General features: G+C 49.3%; 1 protein-coding gene across 7 annotated transcripts in view; it reads right to left on the reverse strand.

The window, feature by feature from the left end:
* LOC102696659 (diacylglycerol kinase beta) overlaps positions 1–19,518 on the reverse strand; it is an 80,192-nt gene extending 60,674 nt beyond the window's left edge. For 3 of the 7 annotated variants that reach the window (XM_069196298.1, XM_069196299.1, XM_069196294.1), the window contains exons 1-2: positions 19,318–19,516; positions 18,526–19,215 (exon numbers count right to left, since the gene is read on the reverse strand). The gene's annotated coding sequence lies outside the window, so the exon portion shown is untranslated. Of the gene's footprint in view, positions 1–108; positions 1,426–5,763; positions 5,905–18,525; positions 19,216–19,308 lie in introns of those variants that run through there. The other 4 variants (XM_069196296.1, XM_069196295.1, XM_069196300.1 and 1 more) reach the window with 4 other exon arrangements.
* Between the last annotated feature and the right edge of the window lie 7,351 nt (positions 19,519–26,869).

The following is a 26,869-nucleotide window of genomic DNA, read 5'->3' on the forward strand; positions in this document are numbered from 1 at the left end:
AGATGTGACCAGTGAGGTAGCTGATCAGTAATGGGTTTGTTTACCAGTCTGTATTAACTCAAGAGTCTCTTCCCTGCTCTTCAAGCCCCTGCAGTGCTCTGCTCTCACCTGGAGTGCCCTGTTTGTTAGTCCCTGCTGACCCAGGCCTGCCCTCCAGGCCACAGTCTGTGGATATCCCATCCTGTCTCTTTCTTGCGCTGTTATCCAGATGCATTCAGGGGCTCTGTCCCAGTCTCTTGGTACCAGACACATTAAGGGTCAGTGTGCTGCTACAACAGGAAGAACTCATTCTGCGTGTATTTGTGTATTTAACTTATCTAGCAATCAAAACTCACTTATCTAGTTATCACAACTCACTGAAAATTCATTGGTTCACTTCGAGGACAGACACAAATGACAATGTGACGGTGTGTTCACTTCTGTGTCCCTTCAAGTGCTGGGTTGGAGTTAAAAACAAGTTTGGCCATGTCTGTTTCACAACACTAAGAGAAAGTGCAGGTGTCTTTGTTTCTCTGAGAAAGAAGATGCACCATTTAACACTCTGGCTGTTATTTCTTCTTCTGGCACCGCCTGCGCGTTTCACAATAGTGAGCGCGAGCACGTCACTGAATAATTCATCTGTGCAGAAAGTGTCTTTGAAATGTAAAAAAAAAAACAAAGATAAAAAACATGCGTGGCTGACTCTCAAAGTCACAATTCAGGTGTTTCGCCCGTCAGTTCCTGACACGGTGCCTTTTCACAGTGAGCGCACACAGGACTGAAGCACCAGGCGATCCACTGACACGTTGCACCGCGGCCTCGAGCAGCTCCAGTCCGGAGAGGAGCGGGAATCTCTTCGCTTTTGTACAGAGGAGATTATGAGGACACCGGCTACATATTCCAATATTCCAAATCCTTAAAGAGACCGACAAAGTCAACACAGAGGTTTTCTTCAGAACGATCAATGGAACACAAACCAGAGGGTACAAGTGGAAACGTTGTGGAAATGCACTGAAAACCGGTATCAGGAGCCACTTCTTTACGCAGAGGCTGGTGGGAGTATGGAGTAAGTTACCCAACCATGTGGTTGAAGTCCATGGCCTGACTTCTTTGAAGAAGCTGGCTGATCTGATCCTACTCTACTCTCCCAGGGGAGCTGCTCTTGGCTCTATCACTTCCTGGGGAGCAATGTTTAGCAGCAAAAACCGATATCAATGGACACACATAGAGGTTAGCTGTAGGAGCCCCACGACTAGCATGCACCTCCACGTCTTCGCCTCCTGACTCCACTTCTAACCTTCGCCATCTGAAGTACCTCGCAAAGGATCCCTCTCTACCGAAGTCCGGCTGTACGTGGCACCCAATCCCTGGAGAACAGAGCCGATTTCAACTCGGTTTTCTGAATTGTTGAATTGTGATTCGAGTCAGGCTGTCGCAGGCTGTCAGAAGTTGAAATCGTACGATGTTTCTACCAAAACATTAGTAAAAACTCAGATACTTACAAATTGCTTATTTTAACAAAAAAAATCCAACTGTGCTCAGAAACTTTGGTTTATGACACTAAAGAATTTCTGTTTGCTTTTGCAGGTAACAGCTTTAAGCTATACTTTCGTGCAAAAGCCTTGCTCAGTCCTTTAAAAATGGCCTTGCTTGGAATAGCCAGACAAACCTCTAGCTTGGCCCCACGGATTCGGCATTCTGGGAATCTCAGGGTCAAAGTCACAGACTCGTTTAAATGGATTTCTGTCCAAGTGTGGCTTGATGAAGCAGCTCAGAAACTTTCCACTCCTCACACTCTGTGACTTAAAAGACGAAAGCCACCGTAGAGAGTCCGACTCAGGGGTTTGACCCAGAACCATGGCCTCTACCGGCTCAGTCAGTCCAGTCAGGCTAAAATGTGAAATAAAAGCAGTCGTGAAAAAAAACAGACGGTTTGATCTCGGCTCGCCCGAGACTGCAGCTACTGACAGGGGACCTTTAGAGTCACACTGCCAAGAAGACCAGAACAAAACCAGAACTAAAAGAGCAGAAACGAAGGAAAACCCAAAACATTCAGGTGGGCAGCCAAGGAGGACGGTGTGCACTTCACTCCCAAACATTCCCACTCTGCTGGGATATCCTGGTAATCCTGAAGGGGAGGCAGGCAGTGGGAGGCAGCAGATGGCCGCAGCAGAGACAACATGCTATACGTCTGTATCATTTTGGCACATTCTTGGAAAGGGCTGAAATTTACCAAGGGTGTCACTAACAGAGAGGATGTGATGATAAACAATTCACGCTCCCTTTTTAGTTTATTTCAAGGTGCTTGGCAGGAGGAGGCTGTTGTGTCACAATGTAATCAAAGCAGTGTGTGCGTGTGTGTTTTTTCTTTTTTGTAGGCGGCCAAACAACGCGTTCGGCCCGTCCCGGTGGTGTCGGTTCAGCAGCTCGGCCCGTGCCGTCACAGACGCGAGTGATAAACCACTCTCCCGGTGGCCGAACACCGCCTCCTGGCACGCCCTTTCCTGGAGAGGCTCTGATAAAAACCACATGGCCGCCGTGCTCCTGCGCGGGGCTCCCTCTTGAAACCACTGGGCCACCACGTCCCCCCTGCACTCTCTCATTTGCTGCTGTGGGCTCGCTCCCACCCTCCCTAACACAGCACTCCACTTCTGTCCCGCTCTCTAATCTCAGGCCGCCAGATCACACCCTGATCCCAGACGCCTTGACGATTCCCCGCCAAGCTGCCTTCTCCTGCAGTCTCTCATCTCCATCCAGCAGAGCCGGCACGCTCCGGTCTCCGTCGGAGTCTCCCCAGGGGTCCGGCTGCAGTGGCTCAATCAGAATCACCCCAGGGGTACCTGCACCTCCCTCTGCACCAGAGCCACTCGGACCCCCCCCCCCCTGCAGTGAAGAGAGAAACAACTCCACGCCAGCTCAGCTCTTAACGAGCTCCATCAGCTCCTTACTGGCTTAATGGGGCCACTGTAACCACCCATCGCTGAGCTCCAGGTGCTGGTGCAGCGAAGAGCTCCAGAAAACCCACACCTGCGCCTGCCCTCCAGGCCCAGCACTGCCCACTGCTGCCCATGCCCTCAGAACAGGGATGCCAGAACCAGGCCATCCTATATCAGACCCAGACCGACCTATTTAAAAATCAGCATTCCTTCCACTGGTCCCTGTTCCCCTCTCTTTGCCTGCTCCTCCAGCCCTCTGTCATTTACACCACTGCGTTTAGGGGCGCTTTTACACAGCTTCCAACCACTCTGGTAAACATGTTGATTTCTGAAATCTTGAAAAACAGCTTCGCTACAAAAGGCCAAACATGTTACAGGGGGCTGAATGGCTTTGTCCCGGGAGACACGGAGAGGAGGCTGGTCCTGCAACAGTCGTGGTCCTTCTCCCTCGGAGACCAGCGCGCCTTTCGCATCAGTGTACATGCCACACTACAGGGACAGGCTCCGGAGAGACCCTCACACAGACCGTTCACACATCTAAAATGCGAGGTCAAGAGAAGACTACACAGCCGTCTTATCCCCTGGCTTTGATCTGCTTTCCTTCTTCCCTGATAGTAAATCATCTAACCAAGCTAACCGAGAGGAAAGGGAATACCATGACAGGGCAAAAGACAGAAATAATGAGAGCATGCAAGATGGGACTTCACAATGCCAGAGGAGGCACGGGGCATCATGGCGAGGTGCCGAGTGCTTTTCTGCGGAGCCCTGCACTGCGCAGTATCTCGGAGGCGGCTGCTGACAGAGGTGAGCAGGGGTGAGAGGTGCTGTCAGCTCGGGAGACACGAGCAGTAGGTCAGGCCAGGGTGTCCCCGCTCTGTAGCAAGGGATTCTGTTTGCTCAAGCGGTTGCCTAGCAACCTGACATCACCGCAGTCTGCTGTCCGAAGGGGCGGAGCTTTGGAGGGGGGGCGCTGAGGGGGGGGGTCTGGTCTGCACTCTGAGCCCGCGTGTCTGCATGAAACTGGGATTCGGGGCAGTGAATCACACTTGTTTGCAATGAGCTTTAACAATAAATCATTTCCCTCCCCTCTGCTTCACCAAGGCCAAAGAAGCACAGACCATCTTGCTGTCTTACAGAACTGTCACCCCTTTGCCCAAGACGGTGGCCTTTGTAACAGGTTCCTAACTCATTTACTGTATTTCCTTCCAAAGACTTCTTTTTGATTCTAAAGGACATCCAGGTACCTCTCTGATCACATTTTCTTTCTGAAGAAAAACAAACAACCCTGCTTTCCATAAAAAGTATCTTGTGAAAACATTTTATTCCGAGGAATAAATAGATGATTAGAAAACAGAATCAGTTTAGTTCCTCATTAGTTAAAGAAATGGATAACGCCCACAGGTATTTTGTATCTTTGTGACAGAAGTCAAGACTGAAGTATTTCTTTTCTTTGCAATATGCTAAGTAGATACTTGAAACAACACAGTCATCAGCCTGGAAAGGAGCTGGATTATAAAGGACTCATGAGAACGACAGGACGCACCAGTTCTGCGGTCCACAGCATGAGAAATTGTCCAATTCCTCCTACAGCCTGTACCTTAATACACATACCTCAACATGAAGGGGGTCATTTCCCTGCATAGGAAAGTGTGTGAGCACATTCTTTGGGCTGAGACTCGTGTGTATGATCCTGAATCCAGAGGAATTGCTTAAAGAAAGAAGCTGTACAAAAGAATTCGCCTAATTTCAATTCAGCTGCTAACCTGCTAATGGTACTTGGAATGCAAATTTGCAGCATGTTTTTCACATTGCCCAAACCCACCACCCTTGACACATACAGCATTTTGCTATGGAAAAACAAAATTTGAAAAAAGAAATGGATTCCTTTTCTTGCCAATGCAAATGATGGAATATCATCAACCAGGCTAATAGATACAGTATACTCAGAGCACTGTGCTCTCGGAGTCACGAGCACTGTGCTCTCAGAGTCACGAGCACTGTGCTCTCAGAGTCACGAGCACAATGCTCTCACAGTCACGAACACTGTACTCTCACTGTCATGAACACTGTGCTCTCAAAGACACAAACACTGCACTCTCAGTGTCACAAACACTGTGCTCTCACAGTCACAAACACTGCTCTGAGTCATGAACACTGTGCTCTCAGAGTCACAGTGTGCTCTCAGAGTCACAAACACTGTACTCTCACAGTCACAAACACTGCTCTGAGTCATGAACACTGTGCTCTCAGAGTCACAGTGTGCTCTCAGAGTCACAAACACTGTACTCTCACAGTCACAAACACTGCTCTGAGTCATGAACACTGTGCTCTCAGAGTCACAGTGTGCTCTCAGAGTCACAAACACTGTACTCTCACAGTCACAAACACTGCTCTGAGTCATGAACACTGTGCTCTCAGAGTCACAGTGTGCTCTCAGAGTCACAGTGTGCTCTCAGAGTCACAAACACTGTACTCTCACAGTCACAAACACTGTGCTCTCAGAGTCATGAACACTCTGCTCTCAGAATTATGAACACTGTACTCTCAGAGTCATAAGCACCGTTAACTTAGAGTCATGAAAACTGGTCATGCAGAGTGACGGGCACTGTGAACTCAGAGCCGTGAACACTGTATTCTCAGAATCAAAAACACTGTTCACTCAGAATCATGAGTCATGAACACAGTACACTCAGGGTGCCTAATGGGCCACGTCCGTCAGGCCACACATGGTCGCAATTGAGGCTAAAGCTTTTAAAATAACTGTATAAAAATAGTAATGATAAGAAAGCACTTCAGCAACAGCAACCCCAAATCAAAAAGTGAGAATGCTTTCTTGAACCGGGAATACCTGGACCTTCCTGAATCTGTGCAGAGTCCCGGGACAGAGTCTGCCTGAGCCCTGCACCCCCACTGCTCCGTCAGAGCGCGTTCCCTGGGCCCCGATGAACAGCTGCTCGCCCCTCTGGGGTGTTCTCCTGAAGGAGGCTCTCTGGGGATTCAGAGGCAGGAATTTCTAATTAAACTGTTCAGCTCCTTGTAATTGCTTGAAAGACTCCAGCTGAAATCAGTGGCTGATATGATGCTGCAGTGAAGAACAGGGGCACTGAAACAAGCCGAAGACATCATGTTCCATTTGTAATGCCAGTTCAGTCATAATTCAGCTGCTCAGACCAGGTTTCCAGATTCACAAAGAGAAGCCTTTTTTTCTGGTTACAAAGAATGACAACTGACCAGGTGCTGCACAAGCTCGGCCAATTTGTTTTGTAGAAGGTTTTCTGCCTCTCTCTGGGACAGCTGTCAGAATATACCCTACGAATGCATAACCAAACTGCGTTTATCTGCAAATTTGCCTTGATGATGCCCGACTGAATGTATGACAGCACATAGCATCCTTGGCAAAGATAAGTGAATGTTACGATGACGAGATAATGTGTGATAAATCAAGATGGTCCTCTCAGATATAATTGTCTTTCAAGATCTCAGCAGACTGCACAGGGCTCAGATGCACCTCCTAAGGTCCAGACATGCACAGGAGCTCCCTGTTCTGCTGTCCTGCTCAGAACAGGGCTGCCCCAGTCTCGGAGATGATCTGCTTTGCTGGGACTGGACCTTTTCTCAGACTGTCACTGGCCTTTCCACCCACTGTAGCTTATTTATGGAAGTTCTAATAGAGTGCAGGCTGCCAGAGAGAGACAGCTATTGATCAGGATGCCATTTAGAGAGGACAGATTGATAGCCCTGCTATGCTCTGGCTAAACAAGGCCATGATTTCTGGAGACTTTGTCGGGAACTGTTTCATCACACACACACATATCCTCTTTAGCAAAGTTGGAGTGCACTTCTAAAAGGCCAGTATAAAGTATAATAAGAAGGATTGAGTAACGCCTGCAGAAAATGTAAAACCAATCATGTTCTTATCCCCCAAATCTGAAATGAGAAAAAGTGGGATAGCTTGTTTGGAAAATATGTGTATTTGTGGTGGTTTGTGTAATGTGCACCATCTGTGATGACAGACACACCCCTGCACGGATTTGAGCTGTTTAAAAACGTTGTCTCCCCTGAATTGAATCATATCAATTAACCGAAAGAGCTTAAGGGAAACTGCTCAGGTGCATCTCGGGTGGGCACACCCCTGAGAGTGAGTCCGCAGGAGGGGTGAGCGATGGGGAGTCATCGGGGTCCAGTGAGCGAGCAACACCTTAACTGACTCGGGCTCGACCCAAGCCCGGAAACACCTGGCACTGGGGGAATCCCAGCCCAAAGTGGGTTCCTGAGGTTCTCCAGGCTAGCGTGAGCAGTGCCTGGACTCATCTTGACTGGTGGCTTGAGAGCCGGGGTCTGCCAGCTGTAGTCACTCAGAGGCACTGAAGGGGTGCAAAAGGATTCCAGTGCCTCCCTGCCACACCACAGGCCTCCTGCAGCCGAAATGGACCGAAAATCGCTCTCTGGTGATTATCTTGAATACATTTGGTATTTCTAAAGCACCAGGTAACACCGTCTGACGGTGAGTTTCAGGCATTTATTTTCATTTTAAAGGCAAAAGCCCGGCACTTTCGTCAGCCCTGTGACAAACAGCAGGACGCGCGGGGGTCGGCGCAGGACTCGACGCTCTCCCTTATGAAATCGGACGCGGAGCTTCAGAAAATGTGTTGGAAGACGGAAAGAGAGGGTTTAACAGTCTCTATGAACATACCGGCGTCCAATTAAGAGACTGTGAAATGAAAAAAAAAACCCCGACGACGGATGAACTCTTGCCTGCGTCTTGTTTCTCTCTGCTAGCTCCAGCAACAGAAAAAAGCCTCTCTGCCTAAATGCCTCCACCATGATGCTGTCAAGAGCCTCGTTTCATTGACAGCCCCTTCCCTTTTAAAGCCAGCGGCCGGGAGAGCCGGGGAGGGGGGCTTTCTCGGCTGCCCTTCCCTGCTCGGTTTCGCCGCGGGAACAGCCGCCGTTCTCCACCTCCGTCGGCTCCCCCTGGCTCTGACCCTGGCCCCCCGGCCGAGCTGCGGTCCCGTCTCTCCTTCTCTTCCGATTCTGAGGTCCTCCCCTCTCCCTGCCTCCACGTCATTCCCTGACCGTTTCTCAGCTGCTGCTCCCTCTGGCCACAGGCGGGCTCTCTCAAGCCTCTCTCCCCCTCCCTGGTGCTAAAAGTTTTCTATCCTGTTCTGGCCCTCCGCAGATAAAACCCCACCTCCCCATCCTTCTCTCTATATTTAGCAGTAGAGCACTTTATTCACATTCCTTCTTTTCTTGACAGAGCAATAAATAGCTAATTCACGTCTCCCTCCCTCCAGCATTAAACTCCCTCTTCTCCTACTGCTGTATCCATTAATACCCCATCTCTCACTTCCTGCCTCCTCTCGAACACTCCATCCTCCACTCGGCCCAACACTGTCACAAATGCTCCTCGATGATCAGCTGCTTGAATGCTTTTTTCTCAGCAATTTCATGCCAAATTAGTCTGTCTGTTTTCCTCAATGTCGGATGAAAGCATGGCAGAATTCATTACCCCTGTGCTGAACAAATGTCCTCAATTTCCAGCAGTAAGTGCTGCTCTGCCTTGTGTGTCCCTGACTCTACAGGGAGCCTGTGATTGGATTAATAACGAGCGGGAGCCTTGTTCTGTTACTGTAGTTCCTGATTTCATTACATCGCACTAATGCGCCTCTCGAAAAAAGTTTCTCACTCACAAAACTACGCTCAAAGCTGTGCACCTCAAGGTTAGTTTTACAAAATTAGGTTGCAGAAAACATTACTCTTATTTGTTTCTCTCATTTCCACGCCTGCATTGTCTCTGCGTTGTCTGTAGACCTGAAGTGTTCGCCATTACTTGGAGAGCAATACCAGTAAGAAGTTCTTGGCTGACTGGTCAGACACACAACGAGAATACAGGGTCCAGAAAGCTCTGCAAGGCTCTTTGACTTTCCAGTCATCTGCAGCACAGGCCAGCCACAGAAAGGATCCACAGTGCTTCTCCAGTCGCATCAGGCAGTGCAGAGGGAAGGTCAGCAATCAGATAGATTACTGTGTCCAGCCCAGTCCAGAGTCACGCCACACTTCCACCTGACTCACCTGGTCCTGGTAGACCCTCACCAGGCACACAGGCAGAAATGTGTCATTGAGGAGACAACACACTTTTGCTCAGCTTCATATCACTCCCAGGACTGGGCCAAAAAGAAAAATTACACCAAGGAAGCAGAAGCTCATTAAAACAAATAGATATATTTGTGCCATTTTTTTTTACATAGCAGACTTTTTTTTATCTCTGATGCTGCAGTCGTTTGCCAGATAAGAACTCAGATTTTTGCCTACTTAGGCCTGCAAGGTACCGCCCTGCCTTTTACACGCACTTGATTCACAGATTTAAAATTAGCAACAGCCGGGACTGCTCAGACAGTATTTCTGAAGGCATGACGAGCCTGCCCCAGGGGTCTAATCAATTAGAGGCCTTCCCCTGCTCCACTGATCGCACTAATCACAGCTGTGTTATTAAAGACCCCTAGCCTCACCTGAGTCTGCGGCTCATCGTTTAGTCAGCCCTTGGGAATGAGACTCAGTAGATATGTAGGATGAAAATCGTCTTTCAGCCTGACTCATGCTCAACAGCAGAGAATTCTGGCACCCAGTATTGTAACACTGTACTTTAAAAATAGGAGCTGTGCAACCTGTGATATCGCTTTGTCGTATGCCTGACCCATCTGAACAGCCCAGGGGAGGCCAGCTGCCCTCACCGATCTCCTGTTGGGGTTACAAAGTCAACCCACAAACCCACGGTGTCCAGTGTCCCCCTTAGTGTCGTCATCTTTGACACCCACAGACAAGAGACTGGACCTTAACGTGGCCTACTGGGCATCGGGGCTCTCGAGTTGCACAACACAGGACAGAAAATACGGACCAGCAGTCATTTTGCCACTCTGTTTGCATTGAAAAAAAGAACTTACTGTATTTCCATTGTTTTCAACAGTCTGGAACTCTAAATTAAGCCTGAAGTCATCGCTCATTCCCGCAAAGCGTAGAGGACCTGGAAACAGTGGTAATTCCACCTCATGAAGCTAGTAACGGATGCAATTAAGAAGCTCAGGGGTCAGATGGGATTTAGAAAAACAGCTGAACCGGTAAGCCTGCAGGGCCGGGAATGTGTACTGTGCCCTTTACCCCAGGTCTGATGGCGTGCAGAGTCCCAGAGTGTGCAGGAGCCCCAGGGATCCAGGTACTCCCACAGGGCAAGATGAGGCGCTCCTTCTGGGCCAGCCCAGGGCACACAGGGCTGAGCAGCCCCGCGGAGAGTCAACAGGGGTGTGCGGGAGAATGCGACGAGGAAGCCCGACAGGAAGTGTGTGACGGAAGCCGGGGCCCGAGCCTGGGTTCAACGAGACGCCGATGAGGCAGGGTGCCCGAGATCTTGCGCGCTGCCGAGTGGTCGGGGTTCAGCAGGGGAGGGGTGTCTCCTGTGTTCCCACGACCCAGATTCAACCAGAGAGGCAATGGTACAGCTGTCTCTGGGGGGAAAGCCTCTTGTCTCTGCCTGATGGAGCGCTGGCGTCAGGGAGAGCGTCAGGGAACTCCTTCCTGAAGCGCACACACCTGCCCCGGCGAGCAATCCCTTTCCATCCAAATCTGCTGGATGCTGACGCCAGGCTTTTCTTCCTGAAGTGCCTTAGCATCAGGCACTGAATTGCTGTGGCTGTGACCCCCCTTCCTTCACCCAGAATGGGGACTGGTCCCGTTCATCAAGAAGACTGTAACATGGCACACTTGCAGTATATCTTATCATACGAATGATGGTTTGCTCCCAGGAAAAGGAAAAAAAAAAACAATACAATAACAAACGAGAGCGCTATGAGGACGCCACATCTCCTCCTTCCTTGGCTGATGATCCGCAGGGCCCCTGCTCTCTTGCGCTGAGGGCCGCGTGCTGCCGGACTGGAGCGCGGAGCCGCGCGGACAGACGCGAGCACAGACGCTATCCATCACAGGCCGGGGAAGACCACCGCGGGAGCCTGGCAGGGTAGCGCCCGCAGCGATCTCAGGCGAGGCCCCGCGGCGGGGGCTGGAGCTAGCTCTAGTCCTCAGCGTCATGGAAAAACCACATCTGAGCCATTCTCCCTCGCAGGGGGCTCAGGGAAACTGGTGAACCCGGCAGCGCGCTGGCGAGGGCTGAAGCGCCTGTGACTGCCTCTCGCTTCGCTGCTCGCAGTGACAGAAAAGTCAGAACGCCAAGACTCCCGCGTCTTGAGAAATGACTCTGAAACTCGATCCCTCGTCAGGCCAGGATTCGCAGGAACTCGTGCGAGGTGTGTAGGCCACACAGGACATGAAACGCAACGAAATCAGCTACAACTCAAGCACTGTTATTACTTATGCAGCACATCTGTGCCACAAAATATGTAAGCTTCTGTAATTATTTGGTGAATAAGAAAACAGAAATCAGATCGTAGAGGAGCTATTGCTAAAGCAAAATAACCATTTTAATGAATAATTAATGCTATATGTTTGGGTGAATCCCTGACATTTTTTGTAGGAATGAAATTAGACATCTGTCCTAAAGAATGACAAGTTTGGGAATTGAAACACTACGTTTAAACTGCTTTTCGGTGTCAAACTGTCTCCAGGCTGGGCTGCCTGATGATCTGCAGGCTGGAGAATGGATATGCGCCTTGGTTTCTCAAGAAACCAAGAGCTTCAGCCCTGCACGGCGAGTTTGAATCAATCTTCCACCCCAGAGGGGGAGAATCGTCGCCCCAGGCTGACACCCTGCCGGAGAGGGATCGCGGCTGTCGCCCGCAGAGCTCTGAACCCCTCGAGGGACAGCAGGAACCCCCTTCCTCCTGCTGTTCGGCCAAACCTCACTACTCACACAGAGCTCACACTCCACAGTCATTTCGCTCCTGAGCTATGAGCAGTGGAAAACTAGATACCATTCGGATTAATTTCAGAAGACCTATGCAGTATGTGACAAAAGCTTCAAGCCTACAGCCACATTAGTCACCCAGCTGTGCCCTTGCTCATTAACAAACTCATTACACACTCCTACCTGACTGACTCAATGGGAACAATGCAGTGTGAGACCCCCGAAAATCCCCTCCTCCCCACTCCCGATGCTCAGTTTCACTGTGTCTGAAGGATGCGCTCTCACCTATGTAACCCTTGGTAAAGTGACACAAACATAGAATACTGTACACAGTCATTTGGCACCTCTTTTTCCAAATGACATACATGTTCACACAGTGAACCAACTCACCATAAACTGATGGAAATTACACACAGCAATCTGAGGCCACAAACACACTCACTACACAAGCCTCTCTGATTTCACTAACACTCCTCATTCTCTGTGTCACTCTCTGTCCCCTCACTCCTGGTCTCTGTCTCCTCACTCCTGATTCCCTGTGTCACTCTCTGTCCCCTCACTCCTGGTCTCTGTCTCCTCACTCCTGATTCCCTGTGTCACTCTCTGTCTCCTCACTCCTGGTCTCTGTCTCCTCACTCCTGATTCCCTGTGTCACTCTCTGTCCCCTCACTCCTGGTCTCTGTCTCCTCACTCCTGATTCCCTGTGTCACTCTCTGTCCCCTCACTCCTGGTCTCTGTCTCCTCACTCCTGATTCCCTGTGTCACTCTCTGTCTCCTCACTCCTGGTCTCTGTCTCCTCACTCCTGATTCCCTGTGTCACTCCCTGTCTCCTCACTCCTAGTCTCTGTCTCCTCACTCCTGATTCCCTGAGTCACTCCCTGTCTCCTCTCTCCTGATTCCCTGTCTCACTCCCCGTCTACTAACTCCTGATTCCCTGTCTCACTCCCTGTCACCCTGGCTCACCACGCCTCACAGGCCCTATAGTCACAGAGATATCCTGCAGTTCTCTCAATGATGTAGCTTGCTCCTTACGGAAACTCCTCCTTCTCAATGAGTGTGGACATCAGCGCTCCTGTGAGGCCACTGCAAATCCAATCAACACGTTTGAACCTGGAAGGCCCATGTAGTCACACGTAACACGCCTTCAATTTACTACAGTTTGGGAAACTGGGTTAACATTATTAAGAGCAATAAAGAGAGCTGTCCACTGATGTAGTCAGCGTGGAGTTTCCCAGTACCACATCACGTGTTTACAACAGGCAGCAGTGAGGAGTCAGACACAACAGTCTTTACTTGCCTAAATGGACCTTAACTTTCAAGCCCCATGGCAGACATGGGAAATAACCTCAGTATTAAATCGCTCAGCAGTAGTGGACAGGCAGGGGTGTCTTGTGCAGTGTTGCTATCTGGTGAGCTCTGGACTGTTGTCACTACAGCCACGGCACACAGAGAGACGCAGCACTCGTGAGCCCTCCTGGGACTGTGGCGCTGTGAAACACCCATCTGCACTGGTGCAGCAGGGGGCTGAGCCGAAGTGAAAACGTAATGAGAAGACCTCGAAGAGAAATAGAGATGTTTTTCTTCTTTCTGTTTTAACACGCTTTGTTTACCGCCATGGCAGGGTGACGCAGTTCAGCTGAGAAAACAGAGCTGTGACCAGCAGTACGGTTTCAGCTCCCCTGGGGACACGTGGTCGAAAATACTGAAGGTATTTATAGATGTCCGATGTCATGGCAACTCCTTTTTGTTTAAAATCTCAGCACAGCGACTAGGCAAAATCTGCGGACGATGATCAACAACTGGTGTCAAGCCGAGTTCATTTTCCACTTCTTCATCTTCAGTTCCTGACGTGAAAGAAAATTGCTTTAAATGGGCTTGGAGATTAAAAGAGTGCAATGGCCAGCGCCAGAGCTCGTTTAATTTGATTAACCAGACTTTATTTCATGCACAACTATGGGCTGTATGCAGCTGCAATGAGTTACAGTACTGGTATACCCAGCCACGACAGCTAGGAATTCACTCTATAAAATACGCGACCATGACGCACACACATGCTCTGGGGAAAACACAGTGAAGTCCAGCAGTGCAGTGAGGTGACCACACAAATGAAACTCTGCTAAAGGAGGTTATATTGAAGAAGCCAGTGTATCAGCTTTGACAACGCGCTCCAGACCCCATGCGTCTCCGTGGGTCTGAGTAGTTCTGTCCGGAATTTAGCAGAAGAACGGACAGGTACTGGTCTGGGAAAGAAGTGCCTCTTGTACTTTTAAAAGCCCCCTTCATTTCAGGGTGCGGCCTCTAGTCCAGAATTGAACCCTAAGATTCTGAAGAAGTGCATTAGGTTCACTCGGTCAATTCTGAATAGTTGAATCAGGTTCCTCATTGTCTTGTCTGTTCAAGACTAAAAAGCTTCAGTTCCTTTAGCCTGTCAATGAAGGACGTTCCTTTAAGCTCTGAAATTGTTAATAACACTTATGTTAAATTTATTGTATATAATATGTTAAACAATGTATTACTACTACATGGTACAGTTTTAATACAGCATTTACACTTTTAACTATACAGTATATCCTGACCCTATTTCTTTCCCACTGTGTGTAGAAGATGTTAACGATGTGTCCACATAAACACCGAAGTGTCATCATTTTCAGGCTCGGCGTTTCCCATCTTACATTTATAGTTTCTGTTAAGCCTCTGCACTTGTCCGCATTAAAAGCCATCTGCCAGTGTTTGCCCAGTCTTGAATTCTGTCTAAATCTTTTCCTTTGCTTCCCCCTCGATATTTGCTAATCCTCATATTTAGGTACCATCTGTGAGCTCGACTAGTTTGCCAGCAGTCTATAGGTATGAATCAAGAAGAGCAGTGGTCCCCACACAGACCCCTGTGGAACTCCCTTGAGCACTCACACCTCGCCTCTAAGCTGTTTCTCTATCCATTGAGCAGTTCTCTGGCCAAATACACAATTACCTTGCATGCCTACAGCCTTGAATTGAATAATTATTCTTTTACGCAGAATTGTATCAAAAGCCTTCCAAAAATACCACCACACCTTTGGAAACGTTTAGCTGCAGTTCAGCTGCAGGTAGGAAAAATGTGTACACAATTTGCCAGTCTTTTTTGTAAAGGCTCTTTGATGTAAAGAGATACTGAAATGCAGGCCCAACCTGGTGCTAGCCTTCTTTCAAGTGATCCTCTGGGTGGGGATCAGGAAGGGACCCATGTACAGTACAGTGCAGGGAGTCTTTGGGCTGGTTCAGGTGTTCTTCACTCTATGCAGTTATGTGGGAAATCTTATGTTCCAGACTGTAGCAGACGAATAGGCAGGTATGGGTCTGGAATGGGGGGATATTATCTTTCAGTGAATCAATGCATGTGTTTCTATACAGAGCATCCTTTCACGATGAGCACCATCTCACAGCACTTCAAAATCAGCTGTGACAGTGTGTTACAAGTAAGATAAAATATCTTAATCAGATCAGTCGTGTGGGACTGAAGTGCGCTGGGTGCTATTTTTAAACCTTCAGTAAGAATCGAGGTGAATTTACATATCACTCTCCTATTCATGTTTCTCAAGAGAGAAAATCAGGGGATGTGAGATTACATCTTCAGCAATTCAGAGTCCTGAACAAAGAAGACAATGACGAGTCCGGGCTCCGTCATTCAAAATGACAAATGAGACACAAGAGGGAACTCCAGTTAAGTGCATTAAAACTGAGAACGGGAGGCACTTCTTTACACAAGGGGATGTGGGAGTGTGGATCAAGCTACAAAACCATACCCTGGCTTCTTTTTAAAAAGGTCTGAAGGAGAACCTCAGATCAATTAGCTACTGGAAACCAGTCCGATAGATAGATGGACCGCGTCCCGTTTGTGAAAAAATACGGAATGCCCATTTTTCAAACCAATGTGAATTCTTAAGTGATTGACTCTTTTGCTGTTTTGCTTATTTCTCTAAATGCATTTTTCAGATGATGAGGGAGTATTCAATACATTCTCGTGAATTATATGAAGGTTTCTGGCACAGACGTATGTACTGTAGGTCCATCACAAGAACTGACATCCAGGGTTGACCCCTGAGGTTAAGAAGGACAGAATAAAATTATATATTATATTATAATATGATTCTCGCATGCCAGAGTGTTATTTCACTCAGTCCAAACACTGATTGTAGAAAACATTGCATTTCTAATTATGTTTTCTACAGATTATTATCACCCCAATGGAAAATAAATATATAGTGTTATGTTGTGTGTATACATAGTCCATAATATTTATATTTTAACAGCATTTGTTTAAATCCAGTTATCATCCTATTATTTCACCAGTAATGAGGGATTTGATTATTTCTCAATATACAAAGCAGGTTTTCGCCAGCATTCTGACCTTCCACATTTATTTCATATTTTATTATTTTGTATCAGATAAATAATGACCCGCTCTAGTCTAGGGCTGGTGTGTCACACACAAAACAAAAATTATTTTCTCTATATGCTTTTCTGCTGGAATAAGCACTTTGGGTCTTTTTTTGGACTAACTTTTGAGATGCGCATAAAAGGAACTCTCCTGTTGCTTTATGGTCAGGAAACACCTCGCTCACAATCAATGGAAAAAGAAGCTACCTTAACATGACACATTTGAACAGGACGCTGACTCTAAAAACTCTTAAGATAGCTGCCACTCTTGAGATCGCTGCTTGTAACGTCCTACGGTAAACTCAACAAAAGTTGAGAACCGCACCAAAACCAGAGAGAGAGAAAAACTGGGGAAACTGGGATTCTGCCTAACATACACAAGGAGCAACTGTTGCCTGAAGATCATTCCGACACATGGATGTGCAGATCTGTGGAGTGCGAATGGCCAGTCTGAACGCCCAGCCGGGCTCGTGGGTAAAGAGGAGATACACACCCTGTGGTCAGACCTCCAAAGCACCAGTTCCAGGGTGTCTGTGTGACCTCCCTCCTGTCCACAGTGCTGATCTCAAGACAGCACCTGTTTCATCCCCACAGTGTCCTGTTTCCAGAACCAGATCTCCCGGCTGCGATGCCCTTCCTCTTTTTCCCCCTGCCCACACTACTGCCAGAGCCCAGCGTGCGGCGTTCTCCTTGTCCACTGGCCGGGGGGCTGTTTCTGCTAAACACTCTGCCTGCACCCTGACCAGCAGACCCGAGCTGCGTCCACTCAGCTAAACACTGGGCATGCTGTTCATGAAGAAGTTTCATTGCTCTGCGATACCGCAGTTGGCAATCTGCCTCACACAAGGCACCTTCCCTACAATAGGAAATGCAAAAAGAAAACAAATGCGCTCAACACACAAGACAATCCCTGCGAGAAAACGATTTTGCAATCATCGTTGTGTCTCTTAGCTCGGATCAATCACACACAGCTTTGTGGGGACCGTAATGAACTGCGATGAGCTCTGGGAAAGCAGCGATACGGTTCAGAGTGAGAGAGGCGCTACAGAGTGGCCAGCTTGCCCAGAGGGCTCAGCGCTGCCTCTGTTTGAGGAGGGGAGACCGACTGTTCCTCAACCGGTCAGGTTCTTTTTTTAAAGTCTGTTTTTGCGCTGTCTAGAGGAGTAGTGCTAAAAACCGCTTTTAACTCCGGTTATCTCCGGGAGCGTGACCTGCACTATCTCCGGCAGCTGCCCTATTCCGAGCGCAAAGGCACAAGCCGAGCGGCTTTTGAGAATCACATTCGACCATGTTTTCGTACAGTCAGAATTTCACACAAAGATTTACCGGATCGCGGCGCGTTTCTTTCCCACGAAGCGCTCCGTGCGCGACGGGGTGCTCACCAGCTTCTCCCGTAGCTTGGGTTTGAGGGACGACGCCTTGTAGGACTGCAGCTGACTTCTGGGTCAACAGACCGCGGGACAGACCAGTGCGCTTAAGTACAGGATCCAGATGTGCCCGTCCCAGTCAGACCAAAGGGGCTTCTCAAAAAACAAGTCTCTAATTTGTTATTTTGTGTGCAACATAAATCCGAGCAGCCCGCAAAGACAGATGAGCATCTGTGTTTATTTTAGAACAAGCCGGATCATCGCCCATTGACTCTAAATGAATGCCACTCCACCGTCCCGTTTATTGCCATCATAACCGTACACCCATACAGCGTACACTCAATTAGCTTTGTTTGCAAGGAGGGGACCAAACATTAAAGTTAATTCAGCTGAGCCGCGCGCGCCTTTGAGGGGAGACAGCAGAGTTTGGGGCTCTTGATGGGTGTGTGCGCGCGCAAGCAGAGAAAATGCCATTTTCGGTAACATGCCGGATTAAAAGGTTTTCCAAACGTTCTCTATATAACCGTTTTGCAAAGGAATGTATCAATACAATATTGACAGGGTGACATAGTCGTGATAACAACCGACCTCTTCCACGGACTGTCAGCAACAAACCCCTCATCCTGAACGATACCCTTCACCTTAAGAGTTAGGAGCGTGTTATTAAATGATAACCCCTGTGTGCAACATCCTCAAAAACATCTGAGCAGACGATTCACAGACAGTCCTAACAATGCTGTGTGACACCTGAACGAAAGCGTGACCCCATCTTCTTCCCCGCGCGTCGAACTGCGAGTGTTTTCTCCGACACACCGGCGATAAGAGCGAGAGAAACAGAGGCAGGACCTGAGAGAAGGAGCCGCGCACGGCGCACGACAGCCCTCCGGGAATCGGGGAACCCGGCTCGCCGTGCCTGTGTGTGTGTCTGTGGGGGGGGGGTGGAGATGCTGAGGGAACAGCCGGTCCACGCGCGCCTTACCTCCGCCCGCGCCGGGGATGAGGAGCCGCTGCCGCCCGCCGGTCTGCCGCGCGCCGCAGCCACAGCCCCCCGTCAGGGAGCTCGCGCCGCCTGGGCGCACCGCCGGGCACAGGGCGGCCAGGTAACGGGGAGACGTCCTGCTTACGGAGCGGACTTCATTGAGGAGGAGGAGGAGGAGGAGGATGAAAACAAGTAGTAGCAGGAGTGCCGGCGGCTGACACAGAATCGGCAGACCCGGTCCTGTTGGCGGCGGTAATATCTCCCCTCAGGCACCACTTAATAGAGGCGTTTCTAGGTTCCCTTTACGCCTCCTCCCTCCTGAATATTCCTCTCCGGATTCCTCGTTCTCTTCCCCCTTTCCGTCGTCGCTCTCTCTGCAAGGCTAGATGCCCGTGCACAGACCTCGCTCACACACTCTCTCTCTCCCCCCTCCCCGCGCCTCTCTCTCTCCCTCTCTCATCAGCGCTGCTATGTCACACAGCACTGTTCTTACGGCCGGCCCTCCCCTCCCTAACCGCCTGCGCTCTTGTCTTTTTCTCACCCCCGCCCCCCTACGAGCTCTCTCTGCATCCTGTGCGCTTCTGCAGCAGCTCTCTCACTCCGCGCTCCCAGAGCGGTGTCGCCGCCGCCGCCGTCACTGTGGAAAACGGCTCCAGTCACGCGTTGCTCCTCCGATCTCTTGAGAAGCAGCTGGATAAAGAAGAAACGAAGACAAAAATGACCCCCCCCCCCCATCAGGATGTGCCACTGTTCAGCGCCAGCCCCCCGCCCCACCCTCCTCACCTCACACACCTGCTTGGCCCAGTTGTTGGGCAGTTGCACGGGCTGTCCCGCTCCAGGCCCGGACTAGCCCTGTGCGGCGGCTCGCAGGCTGGAGTCCCGGCGCAGCTCAGTCCGGACTGACGTCACGCAGCAGTACGGCGCGTTCCGAGGCGGAGAGAGGCCACGAGGTGTCCACGTTCTCCCAGTTGTGCAATATTGTTCGCACCTTAGCTGTTGTGTGCTATCGTGTCCTGTGATTATCACCTTCATACTTCCTTCCTTCCTGAAGGACGAAATGGGGTGAGGCGGGGCAGTTAGAGAACGGGGATTTCCCGCAATTTGGAAACAGCTGAAGCGACTCCGTTATTGCGTATAAAAGCGTGCGCAGCCACGCCACTCAAGCCGACAAATACAACGTTACTACGCCCTTAAAAAAACGGAGATTAAACAATGCCCTAAGCGGCAAACCTGCCCTTGAAACAGCCGAAGAGGACAGAATTTCACTCGGGGTTGGATTTCAGACTCGTTGGATTCAAATGAACAGTTAAGCCACTGCAAGGAAAGTTGAGCGTGAAATCATATTTGAAACACAACGATCGTGCAAAGTAGTTACGCGAAGGTTAGGCTGCCTGACGATTTGTGTTAAAATGAGAAACAAACGCAAAGATGTGTCGACATTCTATCTTTTGGTTCAACTGGTTCATTACCCATAAAAATGAAAAAACAAACAAACAAACAAGCAATTTCCCACTTTTTTCTTCGACCAAAAAACACAAAGAGACTATATATACAGTATATCGTTTCCGACTGAAATGCCGACTGCCATGGCGAATCTCCTCTCAGAGAAAACGCCAGTATTTCAGAAGAAGACCTCGGGCGTACTGTATATCCGAGGTGCGTGGTGCGTGGGGTTGCTGGTCTCCTTATCTTTGAAATCCAGCTAGCGCGCTGTCACTCACAAACCACAATTACATCGCAAACTGGGGGCATGCGAGCAGAATGGAAGCTCTTGGCTGGCGCTCACATAGGGCTCTTTTGTCATGATTAAATCACCGTGCAGGAAAGACTCATTCTCCCCTGTTTACACTGCCTCGGTGCGCCTTCAAAGCCCTCTGCAGTGCGAGCTATTTTTACGGCTGGTCGGCGTGGGCGCGCAGCTGAGGGCGGCGGCAGGTTCCAACCGTTCCAGCGCTCGTGGCCGTTTGTTCTCAGAATAGAATGCTGTGAAATGTCAGAGGTCACAGGTGAGGCCCCCGGGGTGTGCCTCCAGCGCTGCCTGATCGCAGGACAGCAGCCCCCCCTGGCTGGCTGTGGCTGAGGCGCCGGCGTGCTGTGCTTGCTGTCTCTCCATGCTGGGAGCTGACCCATCTTCCTCCAGTGGGCGACCTGTGGAACAAGGGTCATACGGACCCACTGACCCTGCCCGGTTACTTTGACCCGATGATCAGACCAAGTGCAGGGCAAGAATTGACACCAGCCTAAGTCTGTGTCTCACTCCCAAACACTCCTGCCAGTTTCCACAGGGGTCAGGGGTCTCTGTTCCCCCACTCTGCCACACTCCTCCCCTGCTCTCTCCCCTTCTGCGGTTCTCAGATTTACTCCCTCTCTGCCTCTCTCTCTTTCCATTCTCTCCACTCTTCCTTCGCTTCGTCTCTCCCTCTCTTGCCCCCTCCCTTTGTGTCTCTGCGGCAGGGGTGCCCCTGGCCGATAGCCCACACTCTGCCCTCTCCCTGCCTGATCAAAATAGATGCTGCAGGAAATGACATAGTCATTTTCGAAAACGCCTGGACTGTTACTGCACTGAATGAGGAAATGAAGTGGAAAAGAGGAAGCGCCGAGGAAAAGCAGCCTGTCAAACTGATGTGCGGAGCAGAGAGACAGGGTATATTTTTAAAGCCTTGGACTGAAACAAGTGTCTTTGCTGATCTCCTGCAGGGCTGTCCCAGCGCTGACTGCTCGCTGCTCACTGGTTTGCCCTGTTCTTACTGTTCATAGACACCTGCACGAATATCACCCCTGATTCCCTCAGCCAAAAAGCTTTCCTCTGCAGTTGAAATCATGCACGCACCACAAGTGTCTTACAGCTTACTACACAGAAGTATCTTACACCTCACATTGTAGCCCATTCCACTAGCAGCTGCCAAAAACATTGCAAACACGTTCATCGACTGGCCAGATCATGCACAGAAAGGCATTTTGTGCTGAGCTTCCCTGACACAAATGTTTCTATCACGGACCCCTGCCTTTCACAATTAACAAAAGCCTGAGCGATCCAGTCGCTGTACCTGTGTGATTTCTTTTAGTGCCTCTGCTGCAAAACCGCAGGTTCTGGTGACGGTAGACAAGGAGGAAGGGGGGCTCTCAAGGGCAGGGGTGAGCAGCTCGCCTGCTGAGCCTCTCTCTGGCGATGCTGCCCATTAATAGAAAGTCTTAATCACGGGGACACATGGCCTGGCTGCAGGGATCCCTGCAGTCTGCCACGCTGACAGAGCTGCCCAGGCTCGCCTGGAGAACGTCTCAATGAGACAGCTAAGGTCACTCCTCTGTTGATAGACGGCGCTGGTCCTGAGCCCGGCCACGCCCACCCTGGACACCTCCTTCCAGCTGTCCGCCCAGCTACTGCCTCAGACTGCCCTGACGTTCCCTCAGGCAGAGTCACCTGCACCGCGGTGTGACGAAAGGGTACCGGCGGCAGTTGAAAAGCCGGGAGGTTCGTCTCTGAGCTGCACCTGTGGTCCAGTTGCATTGGCGATGTTTAGCATTAGGACAGGCCTGTCAGAAAGGAGCGGCTGGGGATCAGGGTGAGGACGTCAAGCAAGCTGCTCTGGGCAGGCTGGGTTAGCGATGCACTAGAAAATGAGAAAGGCAGTTATGTGCGTGTCCGAATTGTCCTCTGTTGTCTTTGTTGGTCTCTTGGTGAGCTGCAGAGGGCAGGGCACAGGGGCCGAGACAGGACGGTCAGGGAAATTGCACGCACCCAAGAGATAAACGTCTTTCTGCTGAGTGATGGGCACATCGACATGCTGCCCAACCCCCAGTGTGTGTGTCGGGGGAGATTCAAGTGTGGGGTATGTCACAATGTCCTAATATCCCTGGGCAAACACAGCTGTGGCGTACGAATGCTTGGATCAGCTCTGCTCTAAAGAGTCAGCTCTTTAAAGCTTTCAGCAATGAACTTTCCTTTTAGCCCAGGAATCTCTTCTCTCGCCTGATTACAGGCGAGCAATATGTTCTTTATGTAATATTGTGACCAAATTTATGTCACACATGTTGGTATCACTCTAACAGATTGACAGGCTCTTAACATGCCAGGAGGGATGCTATTCTCAATGTGTCCTGTATCATATTTCCTGACGAAAAGAAAAGACATACCCGATGTCAAACAATATTTCCCCTACTGACAGCTGCTATTACTTTTACAGGGTCAGCACCGCTAAGGTTACACCTTGTGACTCACGGACACATTCAGGTGAACATATTCATTTTGTGCCCAGCGACCCACCAGGGGGCGCACAAGAGAAACCACTTCAAAGACAAAGTACACATTAGACTGTCACCTGCGACCGTATCTGACCGACAGCGGCAAGGGAATAATGAAAAGACAGAGACAAAATCATGGATACTGTAGGAGGAACACTGGTAGCAAAAACACATATATGTCAGTGTTACATATCACATGGGAGCTCGTGAGATTCCCCAGGACCTTACACGGGAAAGAGGGCGGGTTGTTCATGTAGACAAGACAAAATGGGGAAGAAATGAAAAAGCTAACAGAAAGGCTGGGTACATCGCAAAAAGTGTGGAAATCACAGTATATTCAGGATAGTTATGCTTAAGCACTGCGATGCATGTTTTGAAGGCCTCATCTAGAGTACTGTGTTCAGTTCTGGTCACCGTACCACATAAAGGATATTATAGCCTTTAGTAGTGTTCAAGGGAGAGTAACAGGAATGATTCCTGGTCTCAGGAGACAGTCGCAGTGTACTGACAGGTTGAGGGTGTTGAGTGACAGGAGACTGTGAGGACTTGGTGCCAGCGTACAGAATCCTAAGGGGCAGAGTCCGGTTCAGTCTTGAGGACTGATTCAGGCTCAATAATACAAGGACCCAGGGTCACAACTTATCGTTATGAACTTATGGAACTTCTAGATCTGAATGGGAGAGCTAGACCAAATTCTAGATTCACTTGACAAAAGAGCAAGATAGCCCATCCTGTTTCCACACATTTCTTATGTTCTGATACTATAAACATGGGTTCACGTGCAGATCCATATTGTACATGGCACCTGGAGGACAATTCCTAACTGATACAGTGACAGCCAAAGGCTTTGAAAAGGTGCTGTGTGTGGTGAAGTCTGTTGGGAGTGTGCAATAGTTCTTCTTCAGATCCAAGCTCTTTGGCCTTTCTTCATCTGATCTGTACACCCCTCCTCCTGATGAGGGAGGCTGTCCAGGGTGTGTTTCCTCTGCAGCTGCACACCTCGGTTTATCGCTCCGGCTGCTTCTGCTTCTGATAAATCAAACCCAAACTGTCTGTCTGATGCAGGTCAGCAACGTCTTTGTCACCCAGATTCTTCATGAAAAGTGTGCTTGCCTTTTCTCTTTCTCAAGCAGCAACCTCAACAGACAGAAAAAAAAAACATCTTGAGATAAGTCAAGTGCTTGTTTTGAAAAAAAACAAACTTTGTTTTCTCAGCATGCAATTGACATTCTGCATATAGAGCCCAGATCTCATTTTGTATGTCTTTGTGTGCATGCCCATTGTCTGGGGAAACGCATGTGTCTCCTTTTGCAAAGGCAGAAACATTATGAATACAGCCAATAATTAGATCCATATCCGGCTCATTGAAATAGCACAGACAGTAGTCCTCCTGCGAATGATTCAGAGTGCAGCTCTGAGAAGTCAGGGCCTGTAATTACTGCTGTAGAGGGTGAGCTGGCAGACAACGCACCCACACAGAGGCCTGCTCTCTGCCACATGAAAGGCACCCATGAGTCTCTCTGGAAGAGGTGAGCAAGACGTCTGAATTCCAGGCTCCAGGCTACATTACGCTGAGCGGCTCAATATGGCGTGAGATGGGAGCCTTCACCTTTCTTATAGGCACCCGTGTCATCTATCACCTCCTCTTCGAGACAGACAGAGGGATAACTTAGACCACTGACTCGTACACTTTTCCCAGAATCCAGCTGGACCTCTGAAGTCTGAGCTTGTCGTTTGACCTTGGACAGACACCTTCTCTTTGTGTTGCGCTTGTTGCTTTTCTGCCACTCTCCAGCCTTTGCCCATGTACTCATCCCACCTGTGCACAGTCTCCCCCATGTAGCCCTGGGCTCTGCACAAAGCCACAGCCCTCTACAGATTTCTGACTTTTTCCACACACTTTGACATTCAGACATAATTATAGTTAACTACGGCTCGATTAAACAGGAGTCTCACCTTGCATTGAGTGGACATCTGCTCTGTGTACAACAGCTCCTCCGTTCAGGAGAAGGAGCGTGTGACCACGCTGGCTGTCCCATCAGGCACTGCAGGAGCCTGACTCCGGCTCTGACAGAGGACACCATCTCCTTGTGCCCTTACGCGAGCCGCAGGCGGTAGAGCTGAGCCTAACGCAAACGGGGGAATTGTGCACAGACGATCAGCGAACACGACGACGCTGCACCTGAACTTGCAGAAAGTATGACGAAAACCCTAAGCGAAGCTAGTGTAACCAGCAAAAATAACATTTACTTATGAGAGCTTTTCAGGAAGATCGAAGCGCTGTACAGTAGCTCACACACAATACACAAAACAGGAGTGAAGAGAAAGAAAAAAAAAGCACAACAAATTAATCAATTTAAGCCCACAACAAAACAACTTATACGATACATAGAATCAATGTGTTTGCAAGTCTCAGGAGTCGCTACAGCCTGCAATTACATAGCTATGACACTTGCAATTACTGCACATACAGTACATATTACATACAGATAAATAACACAACAGAGGAATGACAGCATGAAATACAAAACAAACTGCCTTAGATAAACCCATAGTAATTTTTCAGCCTAGCATGACTTTTAATGCTCGCCTCATTGCAATGCTATTAATGACATTGGAGCTGTGCAGAGATCCTTTCAGTGGTTTACAACACCTTACACACAACCCTCTGTTAAACCGGCACAGCCGCTCCTGCTGAGTCTACCCCTGAGGAGTTTATTAAGTATGTGTCATGAACAGATAATTACTCCAAGGTGCAGAATAATTAGATTTCAGCTCAAAAGGAAATTGCACCAGTGCAAGCATAATTCTATCTAAATTTCCAACACAAAAATGTTATGTCCAAATCCATGTAGGGAGCTGAAAGAGCAACACACACACATACTGACAGTATAGAAACAGAAATAATATATTCTGATTATTGTATTCTCACACAAAACTGCCTTTTCCAATCTAAAAGGTTATAAAAGAATGAGATAAGATGTAATGCTATTTAGATGTCTGAAGTCTGGCGCTCATTGAACTTTGGGTTAAATGGAAGAGATTTTGTGATTTCAATACAGCCACAAGCTACATTGTTCAACTCCTGCAGCTCTTAGCCCTTAAATGAGCTGTTTTCAGGCTGATTAATACACAGCCTGTCTGCCTGCTCCTTGTTCTGGGACTAGGAAACAGTCGCTCGCTCAGGGCGCGGCTCAAACTCCACACCACTTGGTTTCGCTGTTTGGAGCCCAGTGTTCCCCGAAAGGGTACTGTCAGCAGGACAGGCGTCACTCAGCCAGCGGTCACTCCTGACAGCTCTCCTACACAGCAGGAGGACAGAGCTGGCTATCTCATCATGCCCTGCTTTTGACATTACACAGGCTGTAATAATAATTGCTTACAGTTATATAGCACTTTTCTGGACACTCCACTCAAAGCTCTTTACAGTTAGTGGGGACTCCCCTCCCCCACCTGGATGATGCGACAGCAGCCAGAGTGCACCAGAACACTCACCACACATCAGCTATCAGTGGGGATGAAGCCAGTTCAGAGATGAGGATTATTAAGAGGCCATGATTGGGAAAGGCCAAGGGAGAATTTGGCCAGGATGCCAGGGTAACACCCCTAATCTTTTCGAGAGACGCCCTGGGAATTTTAATGACCACAGAGAGTCAGGACCTCAGTTTTACGTCTCATCCGAAGGACGGCGCCTGTTTACAGTATAGTGTCCCCGTCACTATACTGGGGCATTAGGACCCACACAGACCACAGGGTGAGCGCCCCCTGCTGGCTCCACTAACACCTCTTCCAGCAGCAACCTTAGTGTTTCCCAGGAGTCTCCCATCCAGGTGCTGGCCAGGCTCACACCTGCTGAGCCTCCATGGGCTGCCAGTTGTGAGTTGCAGGGTGATATGGCTGCTGGCTGTAGGCGGAAGAGCTGCACTTTACAGAATCAGAGAATCCAAACTGGGCTGGGGTTATCAAACAAAAAAAAAAGAAAAGAAAATTGTGTCATAATATTACATTTTAAGACGAGCGAGAGATTCATGTGCTAGGAAGATACATTGAGCAAGTGTAAATGTGTGTTCAAATTAGCACACCTCCTCCCCTTTCCAGTCAC

The sequence above is a fragment of the Lepisosteus oculatus genome, chromosome 12, assembly GCF_040954835.1.
Source record: "Lepisosteus oculatus isolate fLepOcu1 chromosome 12, fLepOcu1.hap2, whole genome shotgun sequence".
NCBI classification, from domain to species: Eukaryota; Metazoa; Chordata; class Actinopteri; order Semionotiformes; family Lepisosteidae; genus Lepisosteus; species Lepisosteus oculatus.